Here is a 22123-nt window from a genome sequence, read left to right on the forward strand (position 1 = left end):
AAAGGTCTCTCTGAAGCCCTTAAGGATGTCATGGTGGGATTTCCTATGCCTGCTGGTCTGAATGAGTCTATGTCTTTGGCCATTCAGATCGGTCGACGCTTGCGTGAGCGTAAAACTGTGCACCATTTGGCGGTATTATCTGAGCATGGACCTGAGCCTATGCAGTGCGATAAGACTTTGACCAGAGCTGAACGGCAAGAACACAGACGTCAGAATGGGCTGTGTTTTTACTGTGGTGATTCCACTCATGCTATCTCCGATTGTCCTAAGCACACTAAGCGGTTCGCTAGGTCTGCCACCATTGGTACGGTACAGTCGAAATTTCTTTTGTCTGTTACTTTGATCTGCTCTTTGTCATCCTATTCTGTCATGGCATTTGTGGATTCAGGCGCTGCCCTGAATTTGATGGACTTGGAGTATGCTAGGCGCTGTGGGTTTTTCTTGGAGCCCTTGCAGTATCCTATTCCATTGAGAGAAATTGATGCTACGCCTTTGGCCAAGAATAAGCCTCAGTACTGGACCCAGCTGACCATGTGCATGGCTCCTGCGCATCAGGAGGATATTCGCTTTTTGGTGTTGCATAATCTGCATGATGTGGTCGTGTTGGGGTTGCCATGGCTACAAGTCCATAACCCAGTATTGGATTGGAAATCAATGTCTGTGTCCAGCTGGGGTTGTCAGGGGTACATGGTGATGCTCCTTTTCTGTCTATTTCATCATCCACCCCTTCTGAGGTCCCAGAGTTCTTGTCAGATTACCGGGATGTATTTGATGAGCCCAAGTCCAGTGCCCTACCTCCGCATAGGGATTGTGATTGTGCTATCGATTTGATTCCTGGTAGTAAATTTCCTAAAGGTCGACTGTTTAATTTGTCTGTGCCTGAACACGCTGCTATGCGGAGTTACGTAAAGGAATCCTTGGAGAAGGGTCATATTCGCCCGTCGTCGTCGCCATTGGGAGCAGGGTTCTTTTTTGTGGCCAAGAAGGATGGTTCGCTGAGACCTTGTATTGATTATCGCCTTCTAAATAAAATCACGGTCAAATTTCAGTACCCCTTGTCGCTGCTGTCTGATTTGTTTGCTTAGATTAAGGGGGCTAGTTGGTTCACCAAGATAGATCTTCGTGGTGCGTATAATCTTGTACGTATTAAACAGGGCGATGAATGGAAAACAGCATTTAATACGCCCGAGGGCCATTTTGAGTACCTGGTTATGCCATTCGGGCTTTCTAATGCTCCATCAGTGTTTCAGTCCTTTATGCATGACATCTTCCGAGAGTACCTGGATAAATTCCTGATTGTATACTTGGATGATATTTTGGTCTTCTCGGATGATTGGGAGTCTCACGTGAAGCAGGTCAGAATGGTGTTCCAGGTTCTGCGTGCAAATTCTTTGTTTGTGAAGGGGTCAAAGTGTCTCTTTGGTGTTCAGAAGGTTTCATTTTTGGGGTTCATTTTTTCCCCTTCTAATATCAAGATGGACCCTGTTAAAGTTCAGGCCATTTATGATTGGACTCAGCCAACATCTCTGAAGAGTCTGCAAAAGTTCCTGGGCTTTGCTAATTTTTATCGTCGCTTCATCAATAGTTTTTCTAGTATTGCTAAACCGTTGACTGAGTTAACCAAGAAGGGTGCTGATGTGGTCAATTGGTCTTCTACTGCTGTGGAAGGTTTTCAAGAGTCGAAGCGTCGTTTTTCTTCTGCCCCTGTGTTGTGCCAACCAGATGTTTCGCTCCCGTTCCAGGTCGAGGTTGATGCTTCTGAGATTGGAGCAGGGGCTGTTTTGTCACAAAGAAGTTCTGATGGCTCGGTGATGAAACCATGCGCCTTCTTTTCCAGGAAGTTTTCGCCTGCTGAGCGTAATTATGATGTTGGCAATCGAGAGTTGCTGGCCATGAAGTGGGCATTCGAGGAGTGGCGTCATTGGCTTGAAGGAGCTAAGCATCGCGTGGTGGTCTTGACTGATCACAAGAACTTGACTTATCTCGAGTCTGCCAAACGGTTGAATCCTAGACAGGCTCGTTGGTCGCTGTTTTTCTCCCGTTTTGACTTTGTGGTTTCGTACCTTCCGGGCTCTAAAAATGTGAAGGCAGATGCCCTGTCTAGGAGTTTTGTGCCCGACTCTCCGGGTTTGTCTGAGCCGGCGGGTATTCTCAAAGAGGGGGTAATTTTGTCTGCCATCTCCCCTGATTTGCGGCGGGTGCTGCAAAAATTTCAGGCTGATAGACCTGACTGTTGCCCAGTGGAGAAACTGTTTGTCCCTGATAAATGGACGAGTAGAGTTATCTCTGAGGTTCATTGTTCGGTGTTGGCTGGTCATCCTGGAATCTTTGGTACCAGAGATTTGGTGGCTAGATCCTTTTGGTGGCCGTCTCTGTCGCGGGATGTGCGTTCGTTTGTGCAGTCCTGTGGGATTTGTGCTCGGGCTAAGCCCTGCTGTTCTCGTGCCAGTGGGTTGCTTTTGCCCTTGCCAGTCCCAAAGAGGCCCTGGACACATATCTCTATGGATTTTATTTCGGATCTCCCCGTCTCTCAAAAAATGTCGGTCATTTGGGTTGATTGTGATCGCTTCTCTAAGATGGTCCATTTGGTACCCTTGTCTAAATTGCCTTCCTCCTCTGATTTGGTGCCATTGTTCTTCCAGCATGTGGTCCGTTTACATGGCCTTCCGGAGAACATCGTTTCTGACAGAGGTTCCCAGTTTGTTTCGAGGTTTTGGCGAGCCTTTTGTGCTAGGATGGGCATTGATTTGTCTTTTTCCTCGGCTTTCCATCCTCAGACAAATGGCCAGACTGAACGAACCAATCAGACCTTGGAAACATATCTGAGATGTTTTGTTTCTGCCGATCAGGATGATTGGGTGTCCTTTTTGCCTTTGGCTGAGTTCGCCCTTAATAATCGGGCCAGCTCGGCTACTTTGGTTTCGCTGTTTTTCTGCAATTCTGGTTTCCATCCTCGTTTCTCTTCAGGGCAGGTTGAGTCTTCTGACTGTCCTGGTGTGGATACTGTGGTGGATAGGTTGCAGCAGATTTGGACTCATGTGGTGGACAATTTGACATTGTCTCAGGAGAAGGCTCAACGTTTCGCTAACCGCCGGCGCTGTGTGGGTCCCCTACTTCGTGTTGGGGATTTGGTTTGGTTGTCATCTCGTTATATTCCTATGAAAGTTTCCTCTCCTAAGTTTAAGCCTCGTTTCATTGGTCCGTATAGGATTTCTGAGGTTCTTAATCCTGTGTCTTTTCGTTTGACCCTTCCAGCTTCTTTTTCCTTCCATAACGTATTCCATAGGTCATTGTTGCGGAGATACGTGGCACCTGTGGTTCCATCCGTTGATCCTCTTGCCCCGGTTTTGGTTGAGGGGGAGTTGGAGTATATAGTGGAGAAGATTTTGGATTCTCGTATTTCGAGACGGAAACTCCAGCACCTGGTTAAGTGGAAGGGTTATGGTCAGGAAGATAATTCCTGGGTCTTTGCCTCTGATGTTCATGCTGCCGATCTGGTTCGTGCCTTTCATTTGGCTCATCCTGGTCGGCCTGGGGGCTCTGGTGAGGGTTCGGTGACCCCTCCTCAAGGGGGGGTACTGTTGTGAATTCTGTGGTCAAGCTCCCTCCTGTGGTCATGAGTGGTACTTCGGCTGGTTCTGTCTATGAGCTTCCTCTGGTGGATGTGAGTGGGGCTGCGGCTTCTGAGTTTCCTTCCTCAGGTGACGAGGTTAAGTCGTTAGGTGCTGCTCTATTTTACTCCACCTAGTTCTTTGTTCCTGGCCTCCTGTCAATGTTCCAGTATTGATCTTGCTTTCTCCTGGATCGTTCTTGTGGCCTGTCTGCCCTGCATAAGGTAAGTTTTGCTTGTGTTATTTTTGTTTGCTATATTTTCTGTCCAGCTTGCTATATTGGTTTTTTGCTTGCTGGAAGCTCTGAGACGCAGAGGGAGCACCTCCGTACCGTTAGTCGGTGCGGAGGGTCTTTTTGCCCCTCTGCGTGGTTGTTTGTAGGTTTTTGTGTTGACCACAAAGCTATCTTTCCTATCTTCGGTCTATTCAGTAAGTCGGGCCTCACTTTGCTAAAATCTATTTCATCTCTGTGTTTGTATTTTCATCTTATTCACTCACAGTCATTATATGTGGGGGGCTGCCTTTTCCTTTGGGGAATTTCTCTGAGGCAAGGTAGGCTTATTTTTCTATCTTCAGGGCTAGCTAGTTTCTCAGGCTGTGCTGAGTTGCATAGGGAGCGTTAGGCGCAATCCACGGCTACCTCTAGTGTGGTATGATAGGATTAGGGATTGCGGTCAGCAGAGTTCCCACGTCTCAGAGCTCGTCCTATGTTAGTAACTATCAGGTCACTTTGTGTGCTCTTAACCACTAGGTCCATTGTGGTTCTGAATCACCTGTTCATAACACACATGGCCGTGAGGCCATGCATACCTTTTATAGCTGTAGCAAGTACAGGACCTTCCTAGAAGGACCAATGAGAGGCTGCCACATAGCCTGAGCAACTTCAGGACCTTCCTGGAGAACCAATGAGTTTTGCTGCAGTATCTAAGCATGTTACCCTCGATCTCCAATGAGAGATCTTACCCCGGGCATGCTCAGAAGGGGCAAAGCAGAACTTAGTCCCAAAAGCGTCTGCTCGCCGCTTCCCAGCACTGGCTTCAATGGCAGAAGCTGGAAAAGCAGCAGTAACCCTTTGCACAGAGTGAGACTGGGCAAGATGTTGGGACTGACATCTCTGCTGAGCAGACTCCACTGCAGCAGGAGAAGAATGGGAGACCGCAGCGGAGATGGCCCGAGATTCCCCGTGTGCAGAGGCAGGAACTTGACCCCTAACATGACCCCACCTCCTTGGACCTTGCTATGCTCGAAGGCAGCAAATGAGCTGCGGAGCCTGAATATACTCAGCAGGCTCCCAGGACCTGACCTCAGGACCAAAACCCTTCCAGTTCACCAAATAAAATTTTTTGCCCCATACCACTTTGCACCCCAAAATAGCATTCACCTCGTAATTGTCCGTAGATGAACCCGATGTCCGGGCAGATGACTCGGAAAACCGGAACATGTATACGGGCTTCAAGAGGGACACATGAAAGGTGTCGGTGATACTCAGGCGTGGTGGAAGGGCCAGACGGTAGACCACTGGGTTAACCTGTTCGAGGATCTTGAAATGGCCCAAGTAGCTTGGTGCAAGCTTAGTGGACTCAACTTGCAGCCTGATGTTACGGGTGGAGAGCCACACTAAGTCGCCGGGAGCAAAGTTCGGAGCGGGGCACCGATGTGCATCAGCGGAGAACCTCATTCTCTCCTTGGAGGCCCGAATGGCATCCTGAGTGTGGTCCCAAATATCCCATGCCTCGACAGCCCAGTCTGCCACCCTGGAGTTGGCGGAAGACATAGGCATAGGCACAGGTACCCGCGGATGCTGACCATAGTTAAGGAGGAATGGGGTTTGTCCAGTGGAGTTAGCTATGGCGTTGTTCAGCGCAAACTCCACCCATGATAGCAAGGATGCCCAGTCATCCTGCCTGGCTGAGACAAAATGTCGCAGATATGTGACCAAGGACTGGTTGGTCCATTCGTCTCGGGATGATATGCGGAAGAGAGATTCAACTCAATGCTGAGAAGACGACAAGGCTCTCTCCAGAACCGAGATGCAAACTGGGGACCCCAGTCACTGACAATTTTGTCCGGCATACCGTGTAGGCGGAAGATGTGTTTTATGAACAATGCTGCCAAGGCCCATGTAGAAGGTAGCCGTGGAAGTGGCACCAAATGCACCATTTTAGAAAAATGATCGGTGATGACCCAAATGATGGTACAGCCACGAGACTTGGGCAAACCCACCACAAAGTCCATCCTGACCATCTCCCAGGGCCTGTCTGCCACCGACAAAGGATAGAGTAACCCAGCTGGCCGTTGTCAAGGAGACTTATTTTTGGTGCAGGAGACACAAGCCCGAATATAATCTATGATGTCACGGACCATATGTGGCCACCAGTACGTCCTCGCCAGCAGCTCAGATGTCCTCTTTGTCCCAAAGTGTCCACCCACCCTGGACGAATGAGCCCAAGAGAGAACCTCCGGTCGCAAATTCATGGGTACAAAAGTCTTGCCCGGAGGCACAGACTCTAGAAAAAACCAGAGCTACGGTTCTCAGGGTCTCAGAAGGGACAATAAGCCGAGGCTCCCCTTCCTCCTCCTCCGATGACACAACGGAGCGAGAGAGGGCGTCAGCACGAATATTCTTCTCCCCAGTGAGATAATGGAGGGTAAAGTGGAACCGGGAGAAGAACAAGGACCATCTGGCCTGACGAGAATTTAGCCGTTGAGCTGTTGGTAAATGCAAAAACCTCAGTGACATATTATATGTCAAAGAAGTGAGGCTTAAAACAAAGCCTGACCACATGCAGCACACAAAAAAAGCCCACTCCAAAGCTTAGGAATGAAGGAGAAAAAGGAGCAAATAGGCAGCTAAAGTAGCAAAACCAATAATTTTTTTATTAACCAAAACAGTATACAACAACAGTGACCATTTATAAGATAACACATGATAAAACTAAAGCAGGACAGAAACAGAGGAACCCAGGAAATCCATGATTGCAAATTGCCCAAATAACCATTGCAGCATTTTGAATAAAGTGCCAGTGCCTATGTATGCAGTAAGGTGGTAAGAACACCACTCCCAGTAATGTAGGATAAAGTAGACGGAACAAACCTAAGGAGGGCTTTGTTAACTTACCAAGGGCAGAGCAAGAGTGGACCCCGGGCCAGGTGTGGTTAGACCCCGACGCGCATTTTGCATGTCTAATGCATCGCTTTCTCAAGGGGAATGTGAGAAAGCGATGCATTAGACACGCGAAACGCGCGTCAGGGTCTAACCACACCTTGCCCGGGGTCCACTTTTGCTCTGCCCTTGGTAAGTTAACAAAGCCCTCCTTAGGTTTGTTCCATCTACTTTTTCCTATATTACTGGGAGTGGTGTTCTTACCACCTTACTGCATGCATAGGCACTGGCACTTTATTCAAAATGCTGCAATGGTCATATGGCCAATTTGCAATCATGGATTTCCTGTGTTCCTCTGTTTCTGTCCTGCATTAGTGTTATCATGTGTTATCTTATAAATGGTCACTGTTGTTGTATACTGTTTTGGTTATTAATAAAATTATTGGTTTTTCTCCTTTAGATGCCTACTTGCTCCTTTGTCTCCTTCATTCCTGAACTGTTAGTAAATATACCAAATTTTTGTGGTCCGTGAAGACTTGAAAGGAATAAGGAGCCCCCTCCTAAAGATGTCTCCACTCCGAGAAAGCCAACTTCATTGCTAGCAACTCCCTGTCCCCAATGGAATAATTCCTCTTCGCTGGTGTGAAGGACTTGGAGAAGAAGAAGCAAGGATGCTTCCAACCTTGAGCATCCTTTTGGAATAGGACTGCTCCTGCACCAACGGATGAGGCATCCACCTCCATTATAAATGGCTTATCAACATCGGAACGATGTAGGATGGGAGCGCTAGCAAAATGAGACTTAATAGAAGAGAAGGCCCTGGAGACATCTTCAGACCACAATTTGGGATTTGCTCCCTTCTTGGGGAGGGCTACCAAGGGAACTACCAAAGTTGAGAAGTGGGAAATGAACTGGAGATAGTAATTAATGAACCCCATAAAGCGCTGCACCGCTTTTAGAGAATGGGGTTCTTGCCAGTTCATCACACCCTGTAGTTTGGCAGGATCCATAGCCAATCCCTGGGTGGAGGTGATATTGCGCTGGAAAGGTAAAGACTCCTGCTCAAACATATACTTCTCCAACTTTGCATAGAGGGAATTTGCCTGTAAGAGGTCAAAGACTCTGCCAACATCTCTCCGGTGGGAGTCAATATCTGAAGAGAAGATGAGAATATCATCCAGATAGACTACAACTGAGGTGGAAAGCATATCCCGGAAGATATCATTGACAAAGTCTTGGAAAACGGATGGGGCATTACAGAGCCCGAAGGGCATCACCAGATACTCATATTGCCTATCCCTGGTATTAAACGCCTTCTTCCATTCGTCCCCCTCACGGATGTGAATCAGGTTATAAGCATCCCACCGATCTAATTTGGTAAATACCCTTGTTCCCCATAGCCTATCAAAGAGCTCAGAAATCAAGGGCAGCGGGTACTTATTCTTAACGGTGATGGTGTTAATAGTCTTAACAGCGACTTTTAGTTATTTAGGATCAATTCGGGTTTCGCGAAACCCGACTATCTCAAAAGTCGAGTCGAGTGGAATCGGCGGATTATTGTGAAAAGTCGGGGATCGACCGAAACACGAAACCCAATGCAAGTCAATGGGGGAGCATAGTCGGCAGTGAGTGGAGGCCAGGAAAACACCTACATTTTAATGGAAAAAACATCCATTTTTGTTACTTAAGCTTGTCAATCTTAATTTACCTTATAATAATAGTAAGGCATTGGAAATTGGGGGTCATTTGGCTAAAGTTGTGGGGGGTAGGGCTGGTTCAAGTATATAGTGGGCCCAGGAAATCTGGAACACGTCACGGCAGTGGAGCAGGGAGAGGTAAGTATTTAAACTTTGCAAGTGCTGTGATCCTGAGCAAGCAGGGGGGGCCCACTCGTTGGCATTGGCACTGGCACAGGGCCCCTCAAAGTACGGCGGTGTGTTTGCACAGCGGGGGCGCCTACCACCGGCAGCGACACTTTTGCGTACTATGAGGGGCCCTGTGCCAGTGACGTTGCCAACGAGTATTCCCCCCCACCTGATGAAGGAACCTGCACTTTCATCTGCACCTTCCTCTTTGTCCCCGTGTAAGGTGGTATGGTATGCGGGAAGGGGAACCTGACTTTCAGCAGGGTCACATTCTGGCTGTGTAGCGTGCACTGGGAATGTAGCGTTCTGGGTCAATGTACCAGCAGACTCATAGTAACATAGTAACATAGTAACATAGTTAGTAAGGCCGAAAAAAGACATTTGTCCATCCAGTTCAGCCTATATTCCATCATAATAAATACCCAGATCTACGTCCTTCTACAGAACCTAATAATTGTATGATACAATATTGTTCTGCTCCAGGAAGACATCCAGGCCTCTCTTGAACCCCTCGACTGAGTTCGCCATCACCACCTCCTCAGGCAAGCAATTCCAGATTCTCACTGCCCTAACAGTAAAGAATCCTCTTCTATGTTGGTGGAAAAACCTTCTCTCCTCCAGACGCAAAGAATGCCCCCTTGTGCCCGTCACCTTCCTTGGTATAAACAGATCCTCAGCGAGATATTTGTATTGTCCCCTTATATACTTATACATGGTTATTAGATCGCCCCTCAGTCGTCTTTTTTCTAGACTAAATAATCCTAATTTCGCTAATCTATCTGGGTATTGTAGTTCTCCCATCCCCTTTATTAATTTTGTTGCCCTCCTTTGTACTCTCTCTAGTTCCATTATATCCTTCCTGAGCACCGGTGCCCAAAACTGGACACAGTACTCCATGTGCGGTCTAACTAGGGATTTGTACAGAGGCAGTATAATGCTCTCATCATGTGTATCCAGACCTCTTTTAATGCACCCCATGATCCTGTTTGCCTTGGCAGCTGCTGCCTGGCACTGGCTGCTCCAGGTAAGTTTATCATTAACTAGGATCCCCAAGTCCTTCTCCCTGTCAGATTTACCCAGTGGTTTCCCGTTCAGTGTGTAATGGTGATATTGATTCCCTCTTCCCATGTGTATAACCTTACATTTATCATTGTTAAACCTCATCTGCCACCTTTCAGCCCAAGTTTCCAACTTATCCAGATCCATCTGTAGCAGAATACTATCTTCTCTTGTATTAACTGCTTTACATAGTTTTGTATCATCTGCAAATATCGATATTTTACTGTGTAAACCTTCAACCAGATCATTAATGAATATGTTGAAGAGAACAGGTCCCAATACTGACCCCTGCGGTACCCCACTGGTCACAGCGACCCAGTTAGAGACTATACCATTTATAACCACCCTCTGCTTTCTATCACTAAGCCAGTTACTAACCAATTTACACACATTTTCCCCCAGACCAAGCATTCTCATTTTGTGTACCAACCTCTTGTGCGGCACGGTATCAAACGCTTTGGAAAAATCGAGATATACCACGTCCAATGACTCACCGTGGTCCAGCCTATAGCTTACCTCTTCATAAAAACTGATTAGATTGGTTTGACAGGAGCGATTTCTCATAAACCCATGCTGATATGGAGTTAAACAGTTATTCTCATTGAGATAATCCAGAATAACATCCCTCAGAAACCCTTCAAATATTTTACCAACAATAGAGGTTAGACTTACTGGCCTATAATTTCCAGGTTCACTTTTAGAGCCCTTTTTGAATATTGGCACCACATTTGCTATGCGCCAGTCCTGCGGAACAGACCCTGTCGCTATAGATTCACTAAAAATAAGAAATAATGGTTTATCTATTACATTACTTAGTTCTCTTAGTACTCGTGGGTGTATGCCATCCGGACCCGGAGATTTATCTATTTTAATCTTATTTAGCCGGTTTCGCACCTCTTCTTGGGTTAGATTGGTGACCCTTAATATAGGGTTTTCATTGTTTCTTGGGATTTCACCTAGCATTTCATTTTCCACCGTGAATACCGTGGAGAAGAAGGTGTTTAATATGTTAGCTTTTTCCTCGTCATCTACAACCATTCTTTCCTCACTATTTTTTAAGGGGCCTACATTTTCAGTTTTTATTCTTTTACTATTGATATAGTTGAAGAACAGTTTGGGATTAGTTTTACTCTCCTTAGCAATGTGCTTCTCTGTTTCCTTTTTGGCAGCTTTAATTAGTTTTTTAGATAAAGTATTTTTCTCCCTATAGTTTTTTAGAGCTTCAATGGTGCCATCCTGCTTTAGTAGTGCAAATGCTTTCTTTTTACTGTTAATTGCCTGTCTTACTTCTTTGTTTAGCCACATTGGGTTTTTCCTATTTCTAGTCCTTTTATTCCCACAAGGTATAAACCGCTTACACTGCCTATTTAGGATGTTCTTAAACATTTCCCATTTATTATCTGTATTCTTATTTCTGAGGATATTGTCCCAGTCTACCAGATTAAGGGCATCTCTAAGCTGTTCAAACTTTGCCTTCCTAAAGTTCAATGTTTTTGTGACTCCCTGACAAGTCCCCCTAGTGAAAGACAGGTGAAACTGCACAATATTGTGGTCGCTATTTCCTAAATGCCCGACCACCTGCAGATTTGTTATTCTGTCAGGTCTATTAGATAGTATTAGGTCTAAAAGTGCTGCTCCTCTGGTTGGATTCTGCACCAATTGTGAAAGATAATTTTTCTTGGTTATTAGCAGAAACCTGTTGCCTTTATGGGTTTCACAGGTTTCTGTTTCCCAGTTAATATCCGGGTAGTTAAAGTCCCCCATAACCAGGACCTCATTATGGGTTGCAGCTTCATCTATCTGCTTTAGAAGTAGACTTTCCATGCTTTCTGTTATATTTGGGGGTTTGTAACAGACCCCAATGAGAATTTTGTTACCATTTTTCCCTCCATGAATTTCAACCCATATGGACTCGACATCCTCATTCCCTTCGCTAATATCCTCCCTTAAAGTGGACTTTAGACAAGACTTTACATAGAGACAAACCCCTCCTCCTCTCCGATTTTTACGATCCTTTCTAAACAGACTATAACCCTGTAAGTTAACTGCCCAGTCATAGCTTTCATCTAACCATGTCTCGGTTATTCCCACTATGTCAAAGTTACCTGTAGATATTTCTGCTTCTAGTTCTTCCATCTTGTTTGTCAGGCTTCTGGCGTTTGCGAGCATGCAGTTTAGAGGATTTTGTTTTGTTCCAATCTCCTCACTGTGGATTGTTTTAGAAATGTTCTTACCTCCCTTCAGAGTATGTTTTCCTGGGTCGTCTTTGTTCGAGTCTAATGTTTTTCTTCCCGTCCCCTCTTCTTCTAGTTTAACGCCCTCCTGATGAGTGTAGCGAGTCTTCTGGCGAATGTGTGTTTCCCAGGTTTGTTGAGGTGTAGTCCGTCTCTGGCGAGGAGTCCATCATACCAGTAATTCACACCGTGGTCCAGGAATCCAAATCCTTGTTGTCTGCACCATCGTCTTAGCCAGTTGTTTGCATCAAGGATCCTGTTCCATCTCCTGGTGCCATGCCCGTCTACTGGAAGGATAGAAGAAAAAACTACCTGTGCATCCAGTTCCTTTACTTTCTTCCCCAACTCTTCAAAGTCCTTGCAGATTGTCGGTAGGTCCTTCCTTGCTGTGTCATTGGTGCCAACATGTATCAGAAGAAATGGGTGGACGTCCTTGGAGCTGAAGAGCTTTGGTATCCTATCGGTCACATCCTTGATCATCGCACCTGGAAGGCAGCATACTTCTCTTGCAGTTATGTCCGGTCTGCAGATGGCTGCTTCTGTGCCTCTCAGTAGTGAGTCTCCCACCACCACCACTCTTCGTTGCTTCTTGGCTGTACTTTTTGCTGTCACTTGTTGCTGTGTGCCCTTTTCTTTTTTGCTTGCTGGTATTGCTTCATTCTTAGGTGTGCCATCTTCATCCTCTACAAAGATTTGATATCGGTTCTTCAGTTGTGTGGTTGGTGATTTCTCCATGGTCTTCTTGCTTCTTTTGGTCACATGCTTCCACTCATCTGCTTTTGGAGGTTCTCTGACACTTTTTTCACCTTCTGTGACCAGTAGAGATGCTTCTGTTCTGTCTAGAAAGTCTTCATTCTCTTTGATGAGTTTCAAAGTTGCTATTCTTTCTTCCAGACCCCGCACCTTTTCTTCTAAAAGGGCCACTAGTCTACACTTCTGACAGGTGAAATTGGATTCTTCTTCTGGTCGATCTGTGAACATGTAGCACATGCTGCAGCTCACCATGTAGGTTGTCACATCTGCCATGTTGCTCCTAGATCCTGCTGACTTGCTGTGTGTTTTCCTTCTTGTGTAATCTACTCAGCCAAGCTCTCTTGCAATAATGTCCTACAGGCAAAAAGTTTGGTGATGCTTTCGAAGCAGCTGGTCCCGGCTGTACCCAACGATCTTCTAGCTTAGGGAGACTTCGCTTCTCCCAGAAGGCACCTGGAATATGCAAATTAGCCTCCTGAAGCTTGAATCCCTGGTTTGGTGATGCTTTCGAAGCAGCTGGTCCCGGCTGTACCCAACGATCTTCTAGCTTAGGGAGACTTCGCTTCTCCCAGAAGGCACCTGGAATATGCAAATTAGCCTCCTGAAGCTTGAATCCCTGGTTTGGTGATGCTTTCGAAGCAGCTGGTCCCGGCTGTACCCAACGATCTTCTAGCTTAGGGAGACTTCGCTTCTCCCAGAAGGCACCTGGAATATGCAAATTAGCCTCCTGAAGCTTGAATCCCTGGTCATCTATCACTGACTGGGCAATGGGCAGGATGAGGAGGAAACACAGATATAGGCCCAAATAATAAAGTGGGCTAAATGCAGTTCAAAATTGGTAACAGGACTAACCAGGGAACATTGCTTTGTTCAGTGGAGTACAACTGTAATGAGAGGCTGACACAGTGAGTAGGCTCAAATCAGTAAGTAGGCTAAATGCAATTCAAAATTGGTAACAGAAGTAAACAGGCGGCACTGGTTTGTTCAGTGTAGGAGAACATCAAGGAGCAGCAGACACCGTTAGTAGGGCAAAAAAAACAAGTAGACCAAATGCAGTGTTATATTAAAAACAATTTAACGAGAGCCTGAAGATAGAAGCTAGGGAAAGGCAACCTGGAGAACACCTTGGAGCGGAAGACACCGTTTGTAGAACCCAGACCCAACTTGTAGGCCTAATGCAGTGTTGTTTCAACAACTACCTAACGAGAGCTTCAAAGATAGAAGCTAGGGAGAGGCAACCTGGAGAACACCTTGGAGCAGCAGACACCGTCCCTACAACCTAGACCCAACTTGTAGGCCAAATGCAGTGTTGTTTCAACAACTACCTAACGAGAGCTTCAAAGATAGAAGCTAGGGAGAGGCAACCTGGAGAACACCTTGGAGCAGCAGACACCGTCCCTACAACCCAGACCCAACTTGTAGGCCAAATGCAGTGTTGTTTCAACAACTACTTAACAAGAGCTTGAAGATAGAAGCTAGGGAGAGGCACCCTGGAGAACACCTTGGAGCGGCAGACACCATCCCTACAACCCAGACCCAACTTGTAGGCTAAATGCAGTGTTGTTTCAACAACTACTTAATAAGAGCTTGAAGATAGAAGCTAGGGAGAGGCACCCTGGAGAACACCTTGGAGCGGCAGACACCGTCTCTAGAACCCAGACCCAACTTGTAGGCCTAATGCAGTGTTGTTTCAACAACTACCTAACGAGAGCTTCAAGATCGAAGCTAGGGAGAGGCAACCTGGAGAACACCTTGGAGCGGCAGACACCGTCTCTACAACAAAGACCCAACTTGTAGGCCTAATGCAGTGTTGTTTCAACAACTACTTAACGAGAGCCTGAAAATGGAATTTCAGGACAGGAAACCTGGAGAACAGAACGGAGCGGCATACACCGTTAGTAGGCCCCAACCAAACTAGTAGCCCCACTGCAGTTGTTCGATTAAGAAACTATTTAACAAGAGCCTGAAGATTGAAGCTCAGGAAAGGCAACCAGGAGAACACCTTGGAGCGGCAGACACCGCCTCTACAACCCAGACCCAACTTGTAGGCCTAATGCAGTGTTGTTTCAACAACTACTTAACAAGAGCTTCAAGATGGAAGAGAGGGAGAGGCAACAGAGAGAACACCTTGGAGCGGAAGACTCAGTTTGTAGACCACAACGAAACTTGTGGCCCCAATGCAGTTTTATAATTCTGACAAGCTGAAAATCAGCCTTTTTTTTTTTTTTTTTTAGAGGAGGACAGCTGTATTAAGTGGCACAGACAGACACTGCAAGTAGGCCTTACACCACAAAGTAGGCTCACTGCAGGATGAAAAAAAGTTACATGGGTACACGGTCGGCATTGGTGTGCTCAGCGGAGGACAAATGGAAGGAGGGACCGCAGACAGACTTAGTAGGCCTAAAATTTTAAAAAATAGGCTCAAAGCAGTTTGAATTATCTTGCAGGGGTACACAGGCAGCATTGGTGTGGTCAGCGGAGGACAATTGGAAGGAGGGACCGCAGACAGACTTAGTAGGCCTAAAATAAAAAAAAATTAGGCTCAATGCAGTTTGAATTATCTTGCAGGGGTACACAGGCAGCATTGGTGTGGTCAGCGGAGGACGATTGGAAGGAGTATCTGACACAGTTAGTACTCCCAAAAAATAAATAGATGTTAATGTCTCGCAAAACAACAAAACCAAAAAACAAAAGGGTGGCATACTTAGGTACAGGGGTGGGTGTTATGATAAGGTAATTCAGTACCACAATGGACATAGAGGTCAGAGCACATACAGTGACCTGACAATAACCCAAAAACATAGAACGAGCTCTGAGACGTGGGAACTCTGCTGATCGCAATCCCTAATCCTCTCCAACCACACTAGAGGCAGCCGTGGATTGCGCCTAACGCTCCCTATGCAACTCGGCACAGCCTGAGAAACTAGCTAGCCTGAAGATAGAAAATAAGCCTACCTTGCCTCAGAGAAATACCCCAAAGGAAAAGGCAGCCCCCACATATAATGACTGTGAGTTAAGATGAAAAGACAAACTTAGAGATGAAATAGAGTTAGCAAAGTGAGGCCCGACTTTCCGAACAGAGCGAGGATAGGAAAGGAAACTTTGCGGTCTACACAAAACCCTACAAAAGCCACGCAAAGGGGGCAAAAAGACCCTCCGCACCGAACTAACGGCACGGAGGTACACCCTCTGCGTCCCAGAGCTTCCAGCAAGCAGGAAAAAACAAATTGACAAGCTGGACAGAAAAAAACAGCAAACAAAATAGCAAAGCGGAACCTAGCCATGCAGAGCAGCAGGCCACAGGAACGATCCAGGAGGAAACAGGTCCAACACTAGAACATTGACTGGAGGCCAGGATCAAAGCACTAGGTGGAGTTAAATAGAGCAGCACCGAACGACTTCACCACATCATCTGAGGATGGAAACTCAGAAGCCGCAGTACCACTTTCCTCCACCAACGGAAGCTCACAGAGAGAATCAGCCGAAATACCACTTGTGACCACAGGAGGGAGCTCTGCCACAGAATTCACAACAGGTGGGCTCCTCTGCTGAGTTTCAGACATAGTAATTTGGCGCTAAGTATTTACTGGTGTCAATATAGGACACTGACCCTGACTATTTTAACTAGCATCATACCTGTCAACAAATTGGTATTGTCACTATTTTTTTTTTCAGGGAGAATTTAAAAGAAATCTGGCCCAGTATTACACACTAGGTTTAATGTGGCACAAAATTTGAGACAGGTGGCACACACAGGAGTGGCACTGAAGCAGAAATGCCAATCTTAATCTCCCACTATTTTTTTTCAGGGAGAATTTAAAAGAAATCTGGCCCAGTATTACACACTAGGTTTAATGTCGCACAAAATTTGAGACAGGTGGCACACACAGGAGTGGCACTGAAGCAGAAATGCCAATATTAATCTCCCACTATTTTTTTTTTCAGGAAGAATTTAAAAGAAATCTGGCCCACTATTACACACTAGGTTTAATGTGGCACAAAATTTGAGACAGGTGGCACACACAGGACTGGCACTGAAGCAGAAATGCCAATCTTAATCTCCCTCTATTTTTTTTTCAGGGAGAATTTAAAAGAAATCTGACCCGGTAATACACACTAGGTTTAATGTGGCACAAAATTTGAGACAGGTGGCACACACAGGAGTGGCACTGAAGCAGAAATGCCAATCTTAATCTCCCACTATTTTTTTTTTCAGGGAGAATTTAAAAGAAATCTGGCCCAGTATTATACACTAGGTTTAATGTGGCACAAAATTTGAGACAGGTGGCACACACAGGAGTGGCACTGAAGCAGAAATGCCAATCTTAATCTCCCACTATTTTGTTTTTTCAGGGAGAATTTAAAAGAAATCTGGCCCAGTATTACACACTAGGTTTAATGTGGCACAAAATTTGAGACTGGTGGCACACACAGGAGTGGCACTGAAGCAGAAATGCCAATCTTAATCTCCCACTATTTTTTTTTCAGGGAGAATTTAAAAGAAATTTGGCCCAGTATTACACACTAGGTTTAATGTGGCACAAAATTTGAGACAGGTGGCACACACAGGAGTGGCACTGAAGCAGAAATGCCAATCTTAATCTCCCACTGTTTTTTTTTTCAGGGAGAATTTAAAAGAAATCTGGCCCAGTATTACACACTAGGTTTAATGTGGCACAAAATTTGAGACAGGTGGCACACACAGGAGTGGCACTGAAGCAGAAATGCCAATCTTAATCTCCCACTAATTTTTTTTTCAGGGAGAATTTAAAAGAAATCTGGCCCAGTATTACACACTAGGTTTAATGTGGCACAAAATTAAAGACAGATGCCACACACAGCACTGGCACTGAGGCAAAATTGCCAATCTTAATCTCCCACTATTTTTTTTTATTTATGGGAGAATTGGCAAGAAATCAGGCCCGCTGTTAGACTGTATGTTTTCTGTGCCAGAAAATGAGACACAGATGCCACACACAGGACTGCCACTGATACAGATTTGCCAATTTTAATCTGCACCCTTTTTTTTTTTTTTTCTTCAGGGAGACTAGTGAATAAATCTGGGCCACTGTATTAGAGTATATTTTCTGTGGCAGAAAGTGGCTTGATTATTGATATAACGAAACAATAAAAAAAAGGGACTGTCCTACAATTACTATCTCCCTGCAGTAATCTCAGCAAAGTATGGCAGACAGCAATAACAAGGAGTGGAATGCTGCACAAAAAAGTCAAAAGTGTGGACAAACAAACAAGATAGCTGTGCAGAAAGGAAGGAGCAACAGGATTTGTGCTTTGAAAAAAGCAGTTGGTTTGCACAGCGGTGTACAAACAGCAATGCAGCTATCAGGGAGCCTTCTAGGGCAGCCCAATGAGCTACAGCGCTAAGGACAAAAAAAATCTAGCTTCCACTGTCCCTACTAAGAAAAGGTGGTGTTGGACAGTGGAAATCGCTACAGCACAAGCGGTTTGGGGGTTAATGTACCCTGCCTAACGCTATCCCTGCTTCTGACGAAGCGGCAGCAACCTCTCCCTATGCTCAGATCAGCAGCAGTAAGATGGTGGTCGGCGGGAACGCCCCTTTATAGCCCCTGTGACACCGCAGAAAGCAAGCCAATCACTGCAATGCCCTTCTCTAAGATGGTGGGGACTGAGACCTATGTCATCACGCTGCCCACACTCTGCGTCCACCTTCATTGGCTGAGAAATGGCGCTTTTCATGTCATTGAAACGCGACTTTGGTGCGAAAGTCGCGTACCGCATGGCCGACCCCACACAGGGATCGGGTCGGGTTTCATGAAACCCGACTTTGCCAAAAGTCGGCGACTTATGAAAATGACCGACCCGTTTCGCTCAACCCTAGTTAAGACCCCTGTAATCTATGCAAGGACATAATTCTCCATTCTTCTTCTGCACGAAGAAGAACCCTGCCCCTGCAGGTGATACTGACTTCCTAATTAACCCTCTTGCCAGATTCTCCTGGGTGTATTGGGACATAGCCTCCATTTCCGGGAGAGAGAGGATAGACCTGTCCCCGAGGAGGTTCTGCTCCAGGCAAGAGATCAATAGGACAGTCATAGGGGCGCTGAGGCAGAAGGGTCTCCGCAGCCTTTTTGGAGAAGACGTCTGCATAGGACCAATAGCATTTGGGAAGAGAAGAAAGATCTGCGGGTGTCTCGGTGGTGGAAACCTGAATGCACTCTCTCACTCATCTGCCTTTACATGATTCACTCCAACCCAATATCCTCCCAGAGGTCCACTCAATATGTGGGGAGTGGGAACAGAGCTAGGGTATTCCCAGCAGAATCTCGTCCATTCCCTCGGGAAGGACAAGAAGGGAAATAATCTCCTGGTGGGAAGGGGACATGGATAACGTGAAAGGGACAGTCTGGTGTGTGATAAAAGAAGGAAGTGTCGACCCATTCACTACTCTAACAGTTAACGGTTTGGCAGCATCACCAGAGTTATTGCATAGCGCAGAGCAAATGCAGAGGACATGAAATTCCCCTATACTCCAGAATCCACACAAAGCTCGACTGCTAGAGAGGATGAGCCTAACATGATTGTTCCTTTGAAGGACAGCTTGGAGGAAAACACCGCTATGTCTAGTGACCCTCCTCCAATGGTTACTAGACGTGATCGTTTCCCGACTGCCGTGGACATTTATTGGCGTAATGTTCTAGCTGTTGGCAATTTTACAAACCACGGGTACTCGAGTGGTCCGAGACTTTCGTCTGCGCTCGAGAAACCTCCATTGCCTCATGGGAGTCAGACGCCTAAACAGGAGATTCTAGAGGGCTGGAGAAGGTAGGAGCCAGCCAAAACCTCTGCCTACACTGGGTCTGCTCTAACCTCCACTCGTTAAAACAGAGGTCAATGCGGGTAGATATTGAAATGAGCTCCTCCAGTGTGGCGGGAATCTCCCTTGTGGCCAAGCCGTCCTTCACATGGTTTGCCAGTCCTTTCCAGAACACCGGAATAAGGACTTTATCCAGCCACTCCAGCTCAGAAGCCAGAGTCTGGAATTGGACGGCAAACTGGCTGACCATGGATGAACCCTGTGTTCAATTGCCAACAATTGGAGCGCGGTATCATGGGTGACATGAGGTCCCAAAAAGACCTGTTTCAGAGCGTCCAGGAAGAGAGGAGCACTCTGCACCACACGATCATTACGCTCCCATAGCGGAGTTGCCCACTCCAACGCCCTACTCGACAAAAGGGATAAAATAAATCTCACTTTCGCCCATTCCATAGGAAAAAGTGCAGCCAGGAGCTCTAGATGTAAGGAGCACTGACTCACGAATCCCCGACATAGCTTACTGTCACCAGCGAACTTGTCTGGAAGCAGGAGACGGGATAAAGTCGGAGCAGGGGTGGCAGAGGACAAACTGGCTGCAGCTACACTTGCAGCCTGAACAGCAACTGCAGTAACATCCACAGCTGAGGTTGTGCGCTCAAGAGCCGCCAACCTACCCTCCAGCTGCTGGATGTAGCGCTGTAAACACTGATCGTCCGCCATTTACTAGCCAGACCATGGCGCTAGTATTCTGTTAGGGCTGGCGGAACGCACCGAGTAAATAGAGAGATGTTATTTGGTGCATTCGCAGCCCAGGGTCCACCGTGCAGGAGAGAACCTGCTGCTGGCAAATAGCGACCCTATATGGCGGTAGACGTGAACTCTGTTACTTCACAGAGTCGCCGAAAGAAAGCTCTGTGTCCTGTTTAACTCACATTAGTAGACAGCAACTGCCGAGCAGATAGCAGTTTGTGGTTACGCAATCATACAATCTCCTCACCGGAGGAGCCGGTATTCTAGAGGCTTATTTCAGCCGGGGACCTGAATCCATACACACAATCTCCTCACCGGAGGTGCCGGTATTCTAGGGGCTTATTTCAGCTGGGTCCCTGAACACATACACACGTAACCACACTGGCGCAAAGCACATCACTTAGATCTGATACTAGCACATGGCCGTGAGGCCATGTGAACCTTTTATAGCTGCAGCAAGTACAGGACCTTCCTAGAAGGACCAATGAGAGGCTGCCACAGAGTGTGAGCAACTTCAGGACCTTCCTTGAGAACCAATGAGTTTTGCTGCAGTATCTAAGCATGTGACCCTCGATCTCCAATGAGAGATCTTACCCTGGGCATGCTCAGAAGGGGAAAAGCAGGACTTAGTCCCAAAAGCGTCTGCTTGCCGCTGCCCAGCACTGGCTTCAATGTCAGAAGCTGGAAAAGTAGCAGTAACCCTATGCACAGAGTGAGACTGAGCAAGATGCTGGGACCGACGTCTCCACTGAGCAGACTCCACTGCGGCTGGCGAAAAATGGGAGACTGCAGCGGAGATGGTTTGAGATTTCCCTTGTGTAGAGGGGGGAACTCGACACCTAACAGCTACATTTGGATTATAAGATGCACCTCAATTTTCCCCCAAAATTTTTTGGGAAAAAGTATGTCTTAAAAATTTGAAAAATACGGTAATTAAATTTAATATTTATTTTTGCATTACTCAGAAGAAATTGAAAACATTTTTTGCTATGTGCTACCTCACACTTGGACATGAACAATTTATGGAGCAAAACTGCTAGGTTTTGAAGGTGGGATGCACATAAAATACATGGCATCATTAAGTCAGTGGATGAAAATTTCTGAACTGTATTTAATTTTTTCTATGATTATGTGATATTTCAGTTATTTTCTTGCTTTAGTCACATTTTCAGCTTCTGCATACATACAAATATACCAGTGTGAATAAATACTGTGAACAATTAATTGCAGATTCAGAACTATATTTCTTCTGCTGTAGGGGAATTTCATTGTTCAGAAACCTTTACAAAAAATGTCTTGCCCTAACTCAACTCTCGATGTGCTTTCCACAGATTAAGTAGGCCTGATTATTTCCTCTTTAACATTCCGCTAAAACCATAGCTCAGCTTAAATGTCATCCACGTGAGCATATATTCTAGCAGATCTTTAAGCTATGCATGGTCACTCCAGCAACATTAATTTGGCCATCGAAGTTTCCCTCAAATTTACTGATGTGTGAAGATACCTATTACAGGTATTTTAGTCCTATTTTCTCTGCAAGATGACTTTCCTCCTAGCCCTTTTCTTATCAGAACTAGCAGCACAATGTGCTAACAATGTAACAGCTGTTTAATTTAGCAATTCTTTGTTTTATAAACCGATCTATGTAATTAATCAGTCACACACTACTCCCCATTGAAAAGAAGCATTCTATGGCAAAACAAACAGGGGGCATTGACTTGATTTTTTTCTGTGACCTTCAGTGGGACATTTAAATGAATGTAATAGCCCTCTATTGTCTCAATTTCATTGTTGAATAAACACCATTTGTATCATTTACTTCTTTGATTAATTGAAGTAAAATTGTAATGTTTCCCATTGGATTTTATTTTAGAAAACTAAATATGATTTTATATATATATATATATATATATATATATATATATAGATATATAGATATATATATAAAAAAG

Source organism: Ranitomeya imitator, chromosome 4, assembly GCF_032444005.1.
Source record: "Ranitomeya imitator isolate aRanImi1 chromosome 4, aRanImi1.pri, whole genome shotgun sequence".
In the NCBI taxonomy this organism is placed as follows: Eukaryota; Metazoa; Chordata; class Amphibia; order Anura; family Dendrobatidae; genus Ranitomeya; species Ranitomeya imitator.